Source organism: Lissotriton vulgaris, chromosome 2_2, assembly GCF_964263255.1.
Source record: "Lissotriton vulgaris chromosome 2_2, aLisVul1.2, whole genome shotgun sequence".
In the NCBI taxonomy this organism is placed as follows: domain Eukaryota; kingdom Metazoa; phylum Chordata; class Amphibia; order Caudata; family Salamandridae; genus Lissotriton; species Lissotriton vulgaris.
Genome location: NC_141688.1, coordinates 335,846,921 through 335,862,254, shown reverse-complemented (window position 1 = coordinate 335,862,254; position 15,334 = coordinate 335,846,921).

The window sequence follows — 15,334 nt, the reverse complement described above, 5'->3', positions numbered from 1 at the left end:
GGTGCCCCTGCAGTATTAACCCCTCTAAAGGGCAACTCCTGCCTCTATGGCACCCCTACAGCTCCTGCCTCTATGGCACCACTACAGTGAGAACCTCTGCAATGGGCAACCCCTAGTTTTATGGTGCCACTGCCGTGAGAACCTCTGTAATGGGCAGCTCTTGGCCCTATTGGCCCCTACAGTGAGAGCACCTGTTATGGGCAGCTCCAGGCTCTATGGCGCCTCAGCAATAAGAACCCTGTATTGAGCAGCTCCCAACACTATGGTGCTCCTGCAGTGAGAAGTGTGTAATGGACATCGCCAGGCTCTATGGCGCCCCAGCTGTGAGAACCCTTGGAATGGGCAGCTCCAGGCTCTATGGCGCCCCAGCTGTGAGAACCCTTGGAATGGGGTGCTCCAGGCTCTATGGCGCCCCAGCTGTGAGAACCCTTGGAATGGGGTGCTCCAGGCTCTATGGCGCCCCAGCTGTGAGAACCCTTGGAATGGGGTGCTCCAGGCTCTATGGCGCCCAGCTGTGAGAACCCTTGGAATGGGGTGCTCCAGGCTCTATGGCGCCCCGGCTGTTAGAACCCCTGGAATGGACAGCTCCTGCCTCTATGGCACCCCTACAGCTCCTGCCTCTATGGCGCCCTTACAGCTCCTGCCTCTATGGCACCCCTTCTGTGAGAACCCTGCAATGGGCAACCCCTGGTTTTATGGTGCCACTGCAGTGAGAACCTCTGTAATGGGCAGCTCCCGGCCCTATCATGCCCCTACAGTGCGAGCACCTGTTATTGGCAGCTCCAGGCTCTATTGTGCCCATGCAATGAGAAACCATGTAATTGGCAGCTCCTAGATCTATGGTGCACCGGAGGTGAAAACCCATGGAATGGGCAGCTCCAAGCTCTGTTGTGCCCGTGGATTGAGAACCCCTGCATCGGGCAGGTCCCGGCTCTATGGTGCCGCTGCAGAGAGACCCCCTGTAATGGACAGCTCTAGGTTCTATGACGCCCCGGCTGTGAGAACCCCTGTAATGGTGTTTGGGATACATGAAGTGGAAGCAATCTTCTTATATAACGGGGCTCCTTGTCTTTAGGCGCATCATTTGATGGAACCCCCCATTCTGTGAAGGCCTCCAACCTGTCTCTAACACAGATCAATGCTTTCAGTGCCAGAAGGGAAGGCATGGATGGGTGAATGGATGCGTGAGGTTCAACATGGACATAGATGAGCTGTTCGATACCTGAGGATTACGTGGCAGGTGCTGTCCCTGACAGACACGCCTGTCCAGACTCAAGCGCTCTTACGGCTCCTAACCAATGCGTCCTCCCGATTTGAATGAGTCAACCCAAACAGCTCAGAGGCAGACAAGTTGGATTTGTGTGACAGCTCTACATTTGCAATAACTACCCATAGAGATACAGCAGCCCTACCTGGACACACACAGCCCTACCTGGACATTCACAGCCCTACCTGGACATGCAGCAACCGGATGTATGACATTACAATCCATGCTTTTACATCGCAACTTTTACAACGCATGCCTTTACAACGCATAGTGTTGAGGGGTGCTGGATAGTGAATAGTTTAATTTACTCTTCCAACTCCAGTCCCCGTGGATAGTAGGGAAGGTGTTGGATAGTAAATTAAATCTATTCCCTATCCTAGAGCGCCCCCCAGAGCAATGCATTGTAATGGTTTGCGTTGTAAAAGTTGCGATGTAAAAGCACTGTGTGGTAAAAGTTGTGTTGTAAAGGATGTTTTCCGCAGCAACCCTACCTGGACATGCAGCAACCCTACCTGGACATGCACAGCCCTACTTGGACATTCAGGAGCTCTGCCCGGATGTGTGGCAGCCCTGCTGGGACATACATAAGCCTCACATGGACAAGCCACAGCTCTGCCTGGACATGTGGCAGCCCCTGAGACATGAAGCAGCACTGTCCACATGCAGCAGCACTGCCCTGGGCATGCAGCAGCACTGTTCTGGACATGCAGCAGCACTGCCCAGACATGCAGGAGCACTGCCCAGGCATGCAGCAGCACTGCCCTGGGTATGCAGCAGCACTTCTCTGGACATGCAGCAGCACTGCCCAGACATGCAGGAGCACTGCCCTGGGCATGCTGCAGCAGCACTGCCCAGACAATCAGCAGCACTGCCCAGACATGCAGGAGCACTTCCCTGCACATTCGACTGTCCTACCTGGACATTTGAAGCTCCTTCCTAGCCATGAAGCAGCTCTACCTCCACATGCGGCAGCCGTGCCCAAACATGATGCCGCCCTGCCTGCGTATGCAGTGGCCCTGGCGAGACATGCAACAGCACTATCCTTGACATGTCGCAGCACTGCCCTGGACATGCACCAGCACTGCACAGACATGCACAAGCACTGCCCCAACATGTAGCAGCACTGCCCTAACATGCACCAGCACTGCCCCAAACATGTAGCAGCACTGCCCGGACATGCAATGCCCATACAGGCAACAGCACTACCATGGATATGTAGCAGGGCTGCCCAGACATGCAGGAGCACTATCCCGGACATGTAGCAGCACTGCCCAGACATGCTCTAGCACTGCCTAACATGCACCAGCCTTTTCCCGGACATGTAGCAGCACTGCCCAGATATGCACCAGCACTATCCCAGACACGTAGCAGCGCTGCCCAGACATGTAGCAGCACTATCCCAGACATGTAGCAGCACTATCCCAGACATGTAGCAGCACTATCCCGGACATGTAGCAGCACCATCCCAGACATGTAGCAGCACTATCCCAGACATGTAGCAGCACTATCCCAGACATGTAGCAGCACTATCCCGGACATGTAGCAGCACTATCCCAGACATGTAGCAGCACTATCCCGGACATGTAGCAGCACTATCCCAGACATGTAGCAGCACTATCCCAGACAAGTAGCAGCACTATCCCAGACATGTAGCAGCACTATCCCGGATATTAGCAGCACTATCCCGGGCATGTTGCAGCACTATCCCAGGCATGTAGCAGCACTATCCCAGACATGTAGCAGCACTATCCCAGACATGTAGCAGCACTATCGCGGACATGTAGCAGCACTATCCCAGACATGTAGCAGCACTATCCCAGACATGTAGCAGCGCTATCCCGGACATGTAGCAGCACTATCCCAGACATGTAGCAGCACTATCCCAGACAAGTAGCAGCACTATCCCAGACATGTAGCAGCACTATCCCGGATATTAGCAGCACTATCCCGGGCATGTTGCAGCACTATCCCAGGCATGTAGCAGCACTATCCCAGACATGTAGCAGCACTATCCCAGACATGTAGCAGCACTATCCCGGGCATGTAGCAGCACTATCCCGGACATTAGCAGCACTATCCCGGGCATGTAGCAGCACTATATCGGGCATGTAGCAGCACTATCCCGCTGACATGTAACAGCACTATCCCGGACATTAGCAGCACTATCCCGGACATGTAGCAGCACTATCCCGGGCATGTAGCAGCACTATCCCGCAAACATGTAGCAGCACCATCCCGGACATGTAGCAGCACTACCCGGACATGTAGCAGCACTATCACGCTGACATGTAGCAGCACTATCCTGCTGACATGTAGCAGCACTATCCCAGACATGTAGCAGCACTGTCCCAGACATGTAGCAGCACTATCCCAGACATGTAGCAGCACTATCCCAGACATGTAGCAGCACTATCCCAGACATGTAGCAGCACTATACCGGACATGTAACAGCACTATCCCAGACATGTAGCAGCACTATCCCAGACATGTAGCAGCGCTGCCTAGAAATGCAACAGCACTATCGCAGACATGTAGCAGCACTATCCCAGACATGTAGCAGCACTATCCTGCTGACATGTAGCAGCACTATCCCAGACATGTAGCAGCACTGTCCCAGACATGTAGCAGCACTATCCCAGACATGTAGCAGCACTATCCCAGACATGTAGCAGCACTATACCGGACATGTAACAGCACTATCCCAGACATGTAGCAGCACTATCCCAGACATGTAGCAGCGCTGCCTAGAAATGCAACAGCACTATCGCAGACATGTAGCAGCACTATCCCAGACATGTAGCAGCACTATCCCAGACATGTATCAGCACTATACCAGACATGTAGCAGCACTATCCCGGACATGTAGCAGAACTATCCCAGACATGTAGCCGCACTATCCCAGACAAGTAGCAGCACTGTCCAAGACATGTAGCAGCACTATCCCGGACATTAGCAGCACTATCCCGGGCATGTAGCAGCACTATCCCAGGCATATAGCAGCACTATCCCAGACATGTAGCAGCACTATCCCGGACATGTAGCAGCACTATCCCGGACATGTAGCAGCACTATCCCGGGCATGTAGCAGCACTATCCCGGACATTAGTAGCACTATCCCGGGCATGTAGCAGCACTATCCCGGGCATGTAGCAGCACTATCCCGCTGACATGTAGCAGCACTATCCCGGACATGTAGCAGCACTATCCCGGCCATGTAGCAGCACTATCCCGGGCATGTAGCAGCACTATCACGCTGACATGTAGCAGCACTATCACGCTGACATGTAGCAGCACTATCCCGCTGACATGCAGCAGCACTATCCCGCTGACATGTAGCAGCGCTATCCCGGGCATGCCCCAGTCCTCTATGGACACACAGCAGAAACCCCTGGACTTCAGAGCTGCTCTTCATCTCCGTGACAGGGATGAGAAAACTACACATGAGCAGGATTTTAGGAAGAATGAACTGACTTCTGAAAACAAACTGACAAAGGAAAGGGGCGGAACTTACCAAAACGCCACCCTAGAGGTGTCCAGCAGGGGGCAGAAGAGGAGGAAAAGAGGAGAAGCATTAGTAAAAAGACAAGCGAGTTCCATACATGGAATGTGACGTCATGCAGCTTACAGACTCACACCGGACACAGCCTTGAGAGCCATGAGAAAGGTTAACATTTATTTGGTGGGGGTAGTAGATACTTTATTGTTCAGTTAATTAAAACTTACAGTATTACATACCCACGTGACACGTTATAACTAAATATAATTCCAAAAGAACCGGATTAAAATACAGTTAAAATCTTCGTAATATATTCCAAACTGCTACAGAACCGATCTGAATCTGTAACCTTTTATAAAATCGCATTGCACTTCAAAGGCCCATCGCGCCTTCAATGTCCTATTCACACTGTTGTGGATTCATCCACAATTCAATTTGTGCAAAACAATCAACAAAGTGTGACGTGCCTCACAGGGATCCTCTCGTCCTAGCACTAAATAATCATCACAGATGAAATGCACATGAGTAGAAGCACAACTTTACAAAAATCATAAAAACACAAATATATGAGTTTTGTATCTCATCAGTCTGGTTATCCATAGTAAGAAAGTGAATAACTAATTAATATCATAGGTTATTTTAATAATAAACTTATAATGTACCACGTTTCATTTTCCAAGCTTAACATCTACTAGTCACAAAGTCTTAAATTGCATGCTAAAATGATTCCAAGTTTAAAAAGAAGAAAACATTAGAATAAAGGGTTCTGGGTAGAAAAGGTGGCACACTCTCCCAGAAATGGTCACCCCAGGGGTGGATTATCTGCTAGGGCTAGGAGCCCATTGGCTCCTTGCACCCACATCCCAGGCACACCTGAATCCAGGATTTAAGGGGCACCCCTGGCACCAGAAGCTAACATTAGGGTGCACTATACTTACGTCCAGGTAGGATTCAGCTGGGTTTCTTGGTTACTCTAAATGTTGTTATTTGGCGAATAGGCCAGTTCACTGGAGATCTTTAGCCTTAAAGAATGCCCATGACCTCTGTAGGCTGGCAATAGGGGCCGAAACGTGTCGGCTTCAGGAGGTGGCTCGAGCCACTGTCCTCACTTGCCATCTCATTAATGTTTGTAGGTATACCAGACTTAACCAACATTAAAGGTGATACACTTAGGTACCCCAAGGCATTTTTTACTTATCTGGCTCCTGCTGTCTGTCCAGCTGTACTTTATCTAAGAACGCCCTCCTTCTTTCAGGTCCATCAGGGGGTTGAGTCTGCACAGGTGGCACTGTCCTACCAGGGAGGGAAGAGGCTGCCTATGATAAATCATGACACAAACTGTGTGTGAGGCTTCCTCTTACAAAAGATTGGTCTTCCCATGTGATTTGACAGAACTCCAGTGACGTCCAAATAGAGCTCTGACTTTACTTTCCAAATAGGAGACATCTCTCTTCTTGCTTTAGCAAAATGTACCATTTTGTGTTGAATTTTTTCTAAGATCTCCGCTGGAGGTCCTTCACTTATCATATTTGTGATTCTACAGAAGCACAAAACACCTCACCGCCCACAGATGTCTTCAGTCATGATACCAATTAAATTCATTACTTCCTTACACTGCACTGGTCTTTGAAATATACAGCACATATTCAAGTGGAGTCATTATTACTTGTTGTATCACATTTACCCATAATTACCCTGGTTTCATGTCCAGTGCTAGGCAGCCATTTTGTTTGACTCTCTTAGAGGGAAAGCCTCAGAGACTTTCCCTGTCTGTGGCCACCATGGTAATTTAACCTTGTAATTAGGGGAACCCTTGCACTGCCTGCACCCATTTGTGCAAAATAAGCTAAGCTATATTATTGCTGGAAATTCCATCAGTAGACTTGCAAATCACCCATAAATCTTTAAATTTTACAGAAATACTTTTCTAATGTAAGTGCCCTGGACGTGGAAGGGTCCATCAGGACCGGAAACTGCATTTTGCTGTCCAAACTGTATAATTATCCCTTTGAGTTAAAAAAAAACCCCAATTCACTCTGATAAAGAATAACTTTATTAAAAGAAGAACAGCTCCTTTTCCCATTCATACAGCCTTGTATTCCTTGGTGCGAGCTGTGCAGTGAGAGCTGGTTGTATAACATTAAAATGTACTTAAAAATTAACTTATACTCACCAGAAGACTATCCTGGAAGAGAAAAAGAAAAGCAACAGAAGAGGAATAAGAGGGTGATCAGGAGAACAACAGTGGAAAAGCAGAAGATGGGGAAAAGTAGACATTAAAGGATCAGAAGAAACAGAGAAGGGCTGAAGATGAACAAGCATTGGCATAGCCAATAGGTCTCGCCTTTGGGACCTTATAAGTATTTAATTCTGCAGCACAATATCCTTGGTGCAACATCGACTGTTGCGGGCTAAACACTTATAAGGTCCCAAAGGCGAGACCAATTGGCTATGCCAATGCTTGTTCTTCATTGTCACATTTAAGAGGACCTCAAAAAGCACAGCTTCAGGATGTGTGCTGTACAAAACCTGCCCTTGTGTTTGATTTACTAAACTATAATGTTGTTCATGAATAATAGGAAGCCAGACCGACCACCCAAAGAGTGGTCATAACAACTGACACGCCTCTTTAGTTCACTATTGGCATTGTTGTCAGGGTAGTGGGAAGAAATAATGGGCCAGCTGTAGGAAGCCTAATACCGGTCTGTAACGGCTGAAATTACCGAAGTTCGGCAGTTACCGCCCGGTATTAAGCTTTTCAGAGGTAGGAGGCCACATTTCCGGATTCGGTCATTTACAGAATCAGTATTTTAAGAAATCGGTAAATTACCGAATCCGTAATGTAGGGAGCACTCAAGTGAGTGCTTCTTACATTTAAGGATTCGTTATTTAGTTGATGGTAAATAACAAATTCCTTTTAAAAAGCTATTTTTTGCTTTTTATCCAGTGCCATGTGGCAGACATACATGCCCTTAGGGCATGTGTGTGTGCCACATGTGCACACATGCACTATTCATGGGTGCAACAGGGTGTCAGTGTGACACCCTGCCATACTTAAAAGGGTTCCCCCTATTGCCGATTCGGTATTTACAAATCGGTAATTCCCATTCATTCCAATGGGCCTCCAGGCCCATAGGAATGAATAGGAATTACTGAATCAGTATTTACCGATTTGGTAAATACCGTTATCAGTAAATACCGATTCTTAATTACCGAATCTTACCGATTCGGTAATTTTTACTGAAAAGTTATCTACATCCCATTTACCTATTCTTATATACAGAATCGGTAAAGTTCGGTATTTAAGAATAGGTAAATTGAGATTATCTACATCTGGCCAAATGTTTCTAAATTCATGTTTGAAACCTGTCACTTTCAAATTATTACACAGATATAATAAGTTGTACTAAGGTGAAAATGTTCTGCATGGTAATTAGGTACACTTTTTACATTTTGAAGAGACTGTAAAAAATGTTCACTTTTGCTGCAAGCTGTGTTTAAAAATAATGGGGTTTCTAAAGTAAAGGGGTTGAGGAATCTCTAGTTACATTCTTTCTTTAACACTAATTAACCTTTAAGTAAATGCCTGCCTGTCTATTTCGCATCTTTTTAAAATGTTAAAGCAAAGACATGTTCCAAGACCTTAACAAAACCAGTTCCTTTCCTCATATCTCATTGGCACACCTACTTTATCACTGACACTAGATTGTTGTAAACAATATTGGGTCAAAAAAACATGGTTTACCACAATATTGCTCTCCTATATATATAATGGTAAGTGCAAAAATATTGGGGGGAAATATTGTTCCTAATAATATAGTAATATATTATAGTATATGTTAGAACCGGCTGTCTCTAGTTGGCAGAGGTATGCACTTCTGACAAATAGGGACACACATTTTCTAGTCAGGGCAAGGGGATCACACCCTTTGATAACCCCTGCTCACCCCCTTGGTAGCCTGGCAGAGCAGACAGGCTTATCTCAGAGGCAATGTGTAAAGCATTTATGACCACATACAGTAATAAAGTGAATACACTACAAATGGACACAACACAGTAGTATTATAAAAATAAGGATTTTTATATAAGGCTTAGCACAAGACCAAATAACGACAAAAATATAACACAATCTTAATAAATACTCTTGGAAGGAAAAATAATAGTTCAAGTGTAGTTTCTTCTTAGCACAAAAGTCTTTAGTATCAAAAGCAACTCTTCTTCTTTAAAACACAGTTCTTGGCAACAATGTAACCCACACGGGAGTCACACGACGTCGAGGCAAAGTTAATCCAAAGGTTCGGCGTCGACCGCGAGGAGCGCTACGTCGAGCCCGGAGTCGCCCAGACCCCCACAACACAGTACCTTGGAAAAGCGAAGCATACGATGATCAGCGGCGTCGAGTTGTCCGGCGTCGCAGCAGCGAGAGGATTTGAACCTTGCATTTATGACCCATGTGCAGTGGTTAGTGTGCGCTACATAGTGAAAGCAGACCATAGCGCAGCTACAATCTAATTTGGAAGGATTCTATTTTTGTTCTCCGCTTTTCTGAAGCTTGATTTTTTGAATACTGCCAGTTTTGACCATGAGTGATGCCGGAGTCACTCCCCCTGTTGTTGTTGTGGAGGAATTTGATAGAAGCAAGATCAAAGATTACAGCAGAAGGCAATTAGATTATCATTGCCAGCAGTTGAAAGTTCCTACTAAAGGCTGCAAAACCAAAGGGGAAGTTCTCAAAGCCTTGGAGGCCTGGTTAGAGTCCAGAGATCCCTCTGATGCGGTGGTGGTACCGCCAGGGGAAGGGGATGAGGAGGTGCCAGTGAATGGGCCTGTGTCCTCTCCCGGTAGCAGTGTTTCCTCCAAGGGTCTGAGGTTCCGTGACGATTTGAGCCCGTGTTTTCAACATTGTCGTAAATACATAATTTTGGTATCAGTGAACCGCAAATGATCCATTTAGCATATCCTGGTGTTTTCGCTATGCTACGAGCAAGAGCACTCCTGTTACGAGCACATTTCTGATCTTCTCATGGCATCCATCTTAGATCACGGAAGCCATTTTGTGTTTCTTGCCCTCACGTAGACAATGGACACGCAGTGACCCCTTTCACCTAAGGACACGTAAGCTTTAGCCGGAGATTCACCTTGCTAGTGACACGTGCACCTTAGAACAGAACACGCCATGGCTGCATGACACAGCAGATGCTGCCTCCCCAGCCCGAGGCCAGTCCTGCTATACTGGTTCTCGTGTTCGTTGGCCTGATCATGATTAGGCAGCCGAAGCTGGTAGCCTTGCCCATTTACGACCCACAAACATCTCTTATCCTGCCTTTCTGTCTTCTGCACCTGGCTCTGCTCCTTTCCTTCTGGGCCTTTATTAGGGGGAGGTAACGAAATTTACGATGAGGCGGTCCGGGTCTTGAATGAAAAGTTGACATGGGATTATGATGGAACAGTGGGAACCCCTCGTTCGTAATGTTTTGACATCAGATATTGTTGACGATTCCTGTGCAACGCCAAATATTTATTGTTTAGGACACAAAGGTTTGGGAATGTACTAACATGTAAAGAATTTGCCTCAAGCCCAATTTTTAGTATATAAGGAGCAACCCTCTTTGTACAAATCGAACAGGCTCCTAGATACTGCCCGTGTGTAGTTTCTGTGACTTCTGTGTCCCTGCAGTAATAAACCTTTGGTCTTTGACGCCACCATCGAGAAGCCCGTGTTTCTGTTTATTTGTGCACCGAGACAGGTAGAACTCCGGGGTCTTCGGGTGTTATCCCTGACACCTCTGGACGGAACCAAAAAGTCCAGAACTCCAATTGGCGCCTACACATTGTCGTAAATACATAATTTTGGTATCAGTGAACCGCAAATGATCCATTTAGCATATCCTGGTGTTTTCGCTATGCTACGAGCAAGAGCACTCCTGTTACGAGCACATTTCTGATCTACTCCTGGCATCCATCTTAGATCACGGAAGCCATTTTGTGTTTCTTGCCCTCACGTAGACAATGGACACGCAGTGACCCCTTTCACCTAAGGACACGTAAGCTTTAGCCGTAGATTCACCTTGCTAGTGACACGTGCACCTTAGAACAGAACACGCCATGGCTGCATGACACAGCAGATGCTGCCTCCCCAGCCCGAGGCCAGTCCTGCTATACTGGTTCTCGTGTTCGTTGGCCTGATCATGATTAGGCAGCCGAAGCTGGTAGCCTTGCCCATTTACGACCCACAAACATCTCTTATCTTGCCTTTCTATCTTCTGCACCTGGCTCTGCTCCTTTCCTTCTGGGCCTTTATTAGGGGGAGGTAACGAAATTTACGATGAGGCGGTCCGGGTCTTGAATGAAAAGTTGACATGGGATTATGATGGAACAGTGGGAACCCCTCGTTCGTAATGTTTTGACATCAGATATTGTTGACGATTCCTGTGCAACGCCAAATATTTATTGTTTAGGACACAAAGGTTTGGGAATGTACTAACATGTAAAGAATTTGCCTCAAGCCCAATTTTTAGTATATAAGGAGCAACCCTCTTTGTACAAATCGAACAGGCTCCTAGATACTGCCCGTGTGTAGTTTCTGTGACTTCTGTGTCCCTGCAGTAATAAACCTTTGGTCTTTGACGCCACCATCGAGAAGCCCGTGTTTCTGTTTATTTGTGCACCGAGACAGGTAGAACTCCGGGGTCTTCGGGTGTTATCCCTGACACCTCTGGACGGAACCAAAAAGTCCAGAACTCCAATTGGCGCCCAACATGGGCGACGTCATTCGGTACCGGTCCAAAAGCCTGAAGAGTTCGAGAAGCTTCGTGTGAAGATTCCTGAGGGAGGCGCCCCACTTCATCGATCCCGGCATATCGCAAAAGTGGCCCGACGTTCTCTTCCAGAGGGTTCCCGTTCAGGACGGCTGCAGTGGTCCGTTGCCTTGACCGTCGCCCTGTCTTGGACCCGAGGTGCAGTCCTTAGTACGGCGAGACGTGACGGGTTTCTCCTTGGTGACGTCTTCAGTGCCTCAGTTAAGTATTAAGTGGTTGCTAGTTGGTTACTTCGTAAGGGTTGTTCCTGTTTGGATAAAATCCTTTTAGTTCTTGGTTTGGTTTGGTTTCGTAAGATTATCACTGGTTGTTCTAGTTACGATAATCATTTGGTTTAGTTTTGGGTATCGATACATTTGTTCGCTTTTGGTAGGCCTAAGTTCTTGGTTCGAGTGCACATTTCTGTTCGTGTTGTTGTCTGTTCTGTGTTCCGGGTTATAAAATGGTAAGTCGGAAAAATTGTATGTTGTCGTGTTTTGGTTGCAACAGTGATTCCCGGTTGGAAGACTCATGTCTGGTAAGGTTCCTCCGATCGGGACTCCTCTATATGATCTTTATTGTAAGTTTGGTGTGGGTCCTATATCGTATAATGAGGTATGGGTCCGTTATACAGAGAAAGACGGTGTCCTTAGTTGGCCACTGCATGGTAGTTTTGAACCACAAGTTATTGACAATTTAGAAACAAAATTGTTCAAGAAGAAAGCCCGGCCGGCAATGTTTGACTCTCTTCGCTATTGGCGAAAAGAATCTAAACAGAGAGAAATTAAAAAGCTGAAGAAAGAACAGAAAGAGCAAGAGTTGACTTTAGAGCAGTCTGTCAAGCAGCTGCAAGTCAACGAATCCGAGAAAGCAATAGAGATGGCCAACAGAGAACGTAATTTAGCGATAGACAAGTGCTATCCTGCCTTGCCATCGAGTACAGCTAAGATAGTAGAGGACCTCGAAAATGATCCTCTGTTGTCTTACTTGTTACGGTCACCCCCACCGTATGCACAGGGTGCTACGGCTCCACCTTTACCGGTTGCTGGACAACCTGGTATTCCTGCTCCTGCTCCCCAGAATCAAGCTCCTGTACCTCCTGTGGTCAATGTTAATGTTCCTTCGGCACCCCCTCTTCCAGGGTTGCCGGCTTCTTTGCCTATACCTGTATCACTTACACCTGCTAGTTCACAAGCTACTTTGCCTGATACTCCTACTGTTTCTGTCCTATCCGTTCCAACTGCTACTGTGTTTTCTACTTCTGCTAGTATTATGACTCCACTTTCTGTTCGTCGGAGAATCACTGATTCTGTCTCGAATATTCTATCTCCCTTCTATAAAACTCTGATTAAGACTCCTACTTCTGACTCTGTACAGAGACGTAGTCAGCTTCCCAGTACTGAAGAACGGGGAATATTAGATTCCACAGCTCTTAGATGGATTTTGAAGAGTAGGAGATATAGTACTAGAGATGTATTAGATACATTCATGCAATGGAATGAACCAACACAAAGATATGTGTTCGACGAAATGTGCTCCCTTTTACGTGAGGAATTAGAAGAAGATGACTCTGAATCGAATTTAGAAGAATTAATTAGTGTTCAGAAAGAGTTTGCTGCTGGTACGATAGTTGGTCAGAATATAAAAGAAGCGATGGAACTAATTTTAAGTTATAGGAATGATCCATCCCTTCGTTCACTGAGGGAGTTAGAGAAGAGTAGTACGAAGCAAAATCGCCAATATCCAATGAGGGAGGTTCCTCCAATTTGGCGTGAAGCTGTGCAAGCTAATGCAAACCTTGGTATTGTAGCCGCTCCAGCGCAATTCCAGAGAGTGTGGATACACATTCCGTGGAAGCGAGCTGAAGTATTAGCAGTAAAACAGGCCTTGCCAGATCCGCGTAAAAATCCAGCCGGATATTATAAGGAGTTAGCACAGACAGTTGAGGCTTGTGTGATGAATCTAGCGGACATTGACATGTTGTTTGGGAATGCAGTTCCGCAACCAATTTGGGCTAAAATTCGTAAAGAGAATCATACAGTTGCTCTAGGTGGTGATTGGGCAGCTATAATTGCGGCAGATGGTTAGCAAACAGGTGGTTCCAAACCCGAACCCCTAATTGCTAATTTGCCAGGTAGGATAATTGACTTAATGAAGACTCTGATGCCAGCATTACGCGTTAACTGGGACAAGTTGTCCGCATGCAGGCAAAAGAAAGACTAAAGTGTTTCCGACTTTTTCACAAGGTTCGAAGAGACTTTCGTGGATCACAGTGGTCAGGATATGAGCACAGAAGGAGGACAGAGACTATTCGTTGATAAATTTGTACACAATTTGTTGCCAGAACTTAGTAATAAATTGAAAGATTCCGAAAGTGCGTGGGCTGTCTCTCCGACTGCGCAAATTCTTGCAACTGCCCAGTACTATGAGAATAGGGATAAAGAGGAGAAGGAAAAGTCAGAGAAGAAGACGAAAGATTTAAAAACTAAAGTTCTTTTACAGCAAGCATATCCGCCTCGCACGAATCAGACTAATACACAGCAAGGGTCATATCAAAGGACAGATTATGGTTCTCAGAGACCGCAATACCAATGGAATCAATGTGCGTATTGTAAGAAAGAAGGTCATTATAAAAATGAGTGTCCTGTCTTAGCGCAGAATAATGCTGCAGCAGCCCAGAGAGGTCGTGGTGGTTTTGTGCAAAATTCTAGGGGTCGAGGACGAGGTGCTATGCCTCCACAAACGAACGATCGCCCTTCTAATCATTTTGATCAGCGAAATAGACAGTCTGCTCAACAAAATAGATCTCAACAGTATCACGTTGAAGACTATTGTGAAGTTGATGAGGGATTTCAGCAAACGGAGTACTAGGACAGCCATAGACAAAGAGAGGGAGTAGTATCAGTTCCAGTGGATCAGAGTGGGCCTTATGTCGCAGTAGCAACATCAGGTGTAGTCGAACCGTTTCTGTTGGATACTGGTGCAGCAAAAAGTTCTATCATACATGAGAAACTCCCTGGCGCACCTTTGTCTGGCTTAACAAATGTTTCTGTAGGTTTTTCAGGCGCCCCTGTTTACAACCCTGTATCTGGTCCTTTGTCTATTTCTGTTGGACCCCGTCAATTGAAAGCACCTTTGATTTTGACGACAGGTTGTAATGAAAATCTGCTTGGTTTAGACTTGTTAAAACGACTATATGCGACATTGTACTGTTCTCCGGAAGGAGTACAGCTTACGTTGGGTAAAAGAACCACCTCTCCAATGTACTTGTCGATGGATGCGCTCCCACCGGAGCTGCGTTCTCTCCTTGATACTCTTTGGGCGACTGGTCCTAACGATGTAGGTCTTTTAGAAATTCCACCATATGTAGTTACTTTGAAAGCAAATGTCAAATTTCCACGAATCCCACAATACAAAATCTCTAGTGAAGGTGAACGTGCACTTTTATTGATTGTGCAAGATTTGATTAAGAAAGGCGTGGTTGAAGAAACTAGAGGAAATGTCTGTAACAGCCCTGTATTGCCAATTCTGAAACGTACTGATCCTTCAAAGCCTCCAGTCTATAGGTTTGTAATAGACCTTAGGGAGGTTAACAAGATTGTGATTCCACAGTTTCCTGTGGTTCCAGACATCACTGCACTGTTAACGTTGATTCCTGCAACAGCCACATGGTTTTCAGTTATCGACTTGAAGAATGCCTTTTTCAGCATTCCGATAGCCGAGGAAAGCAGAGATATTTTCGGCTTCACTTTAGGAGGTCGAAGCTTCAGGTTT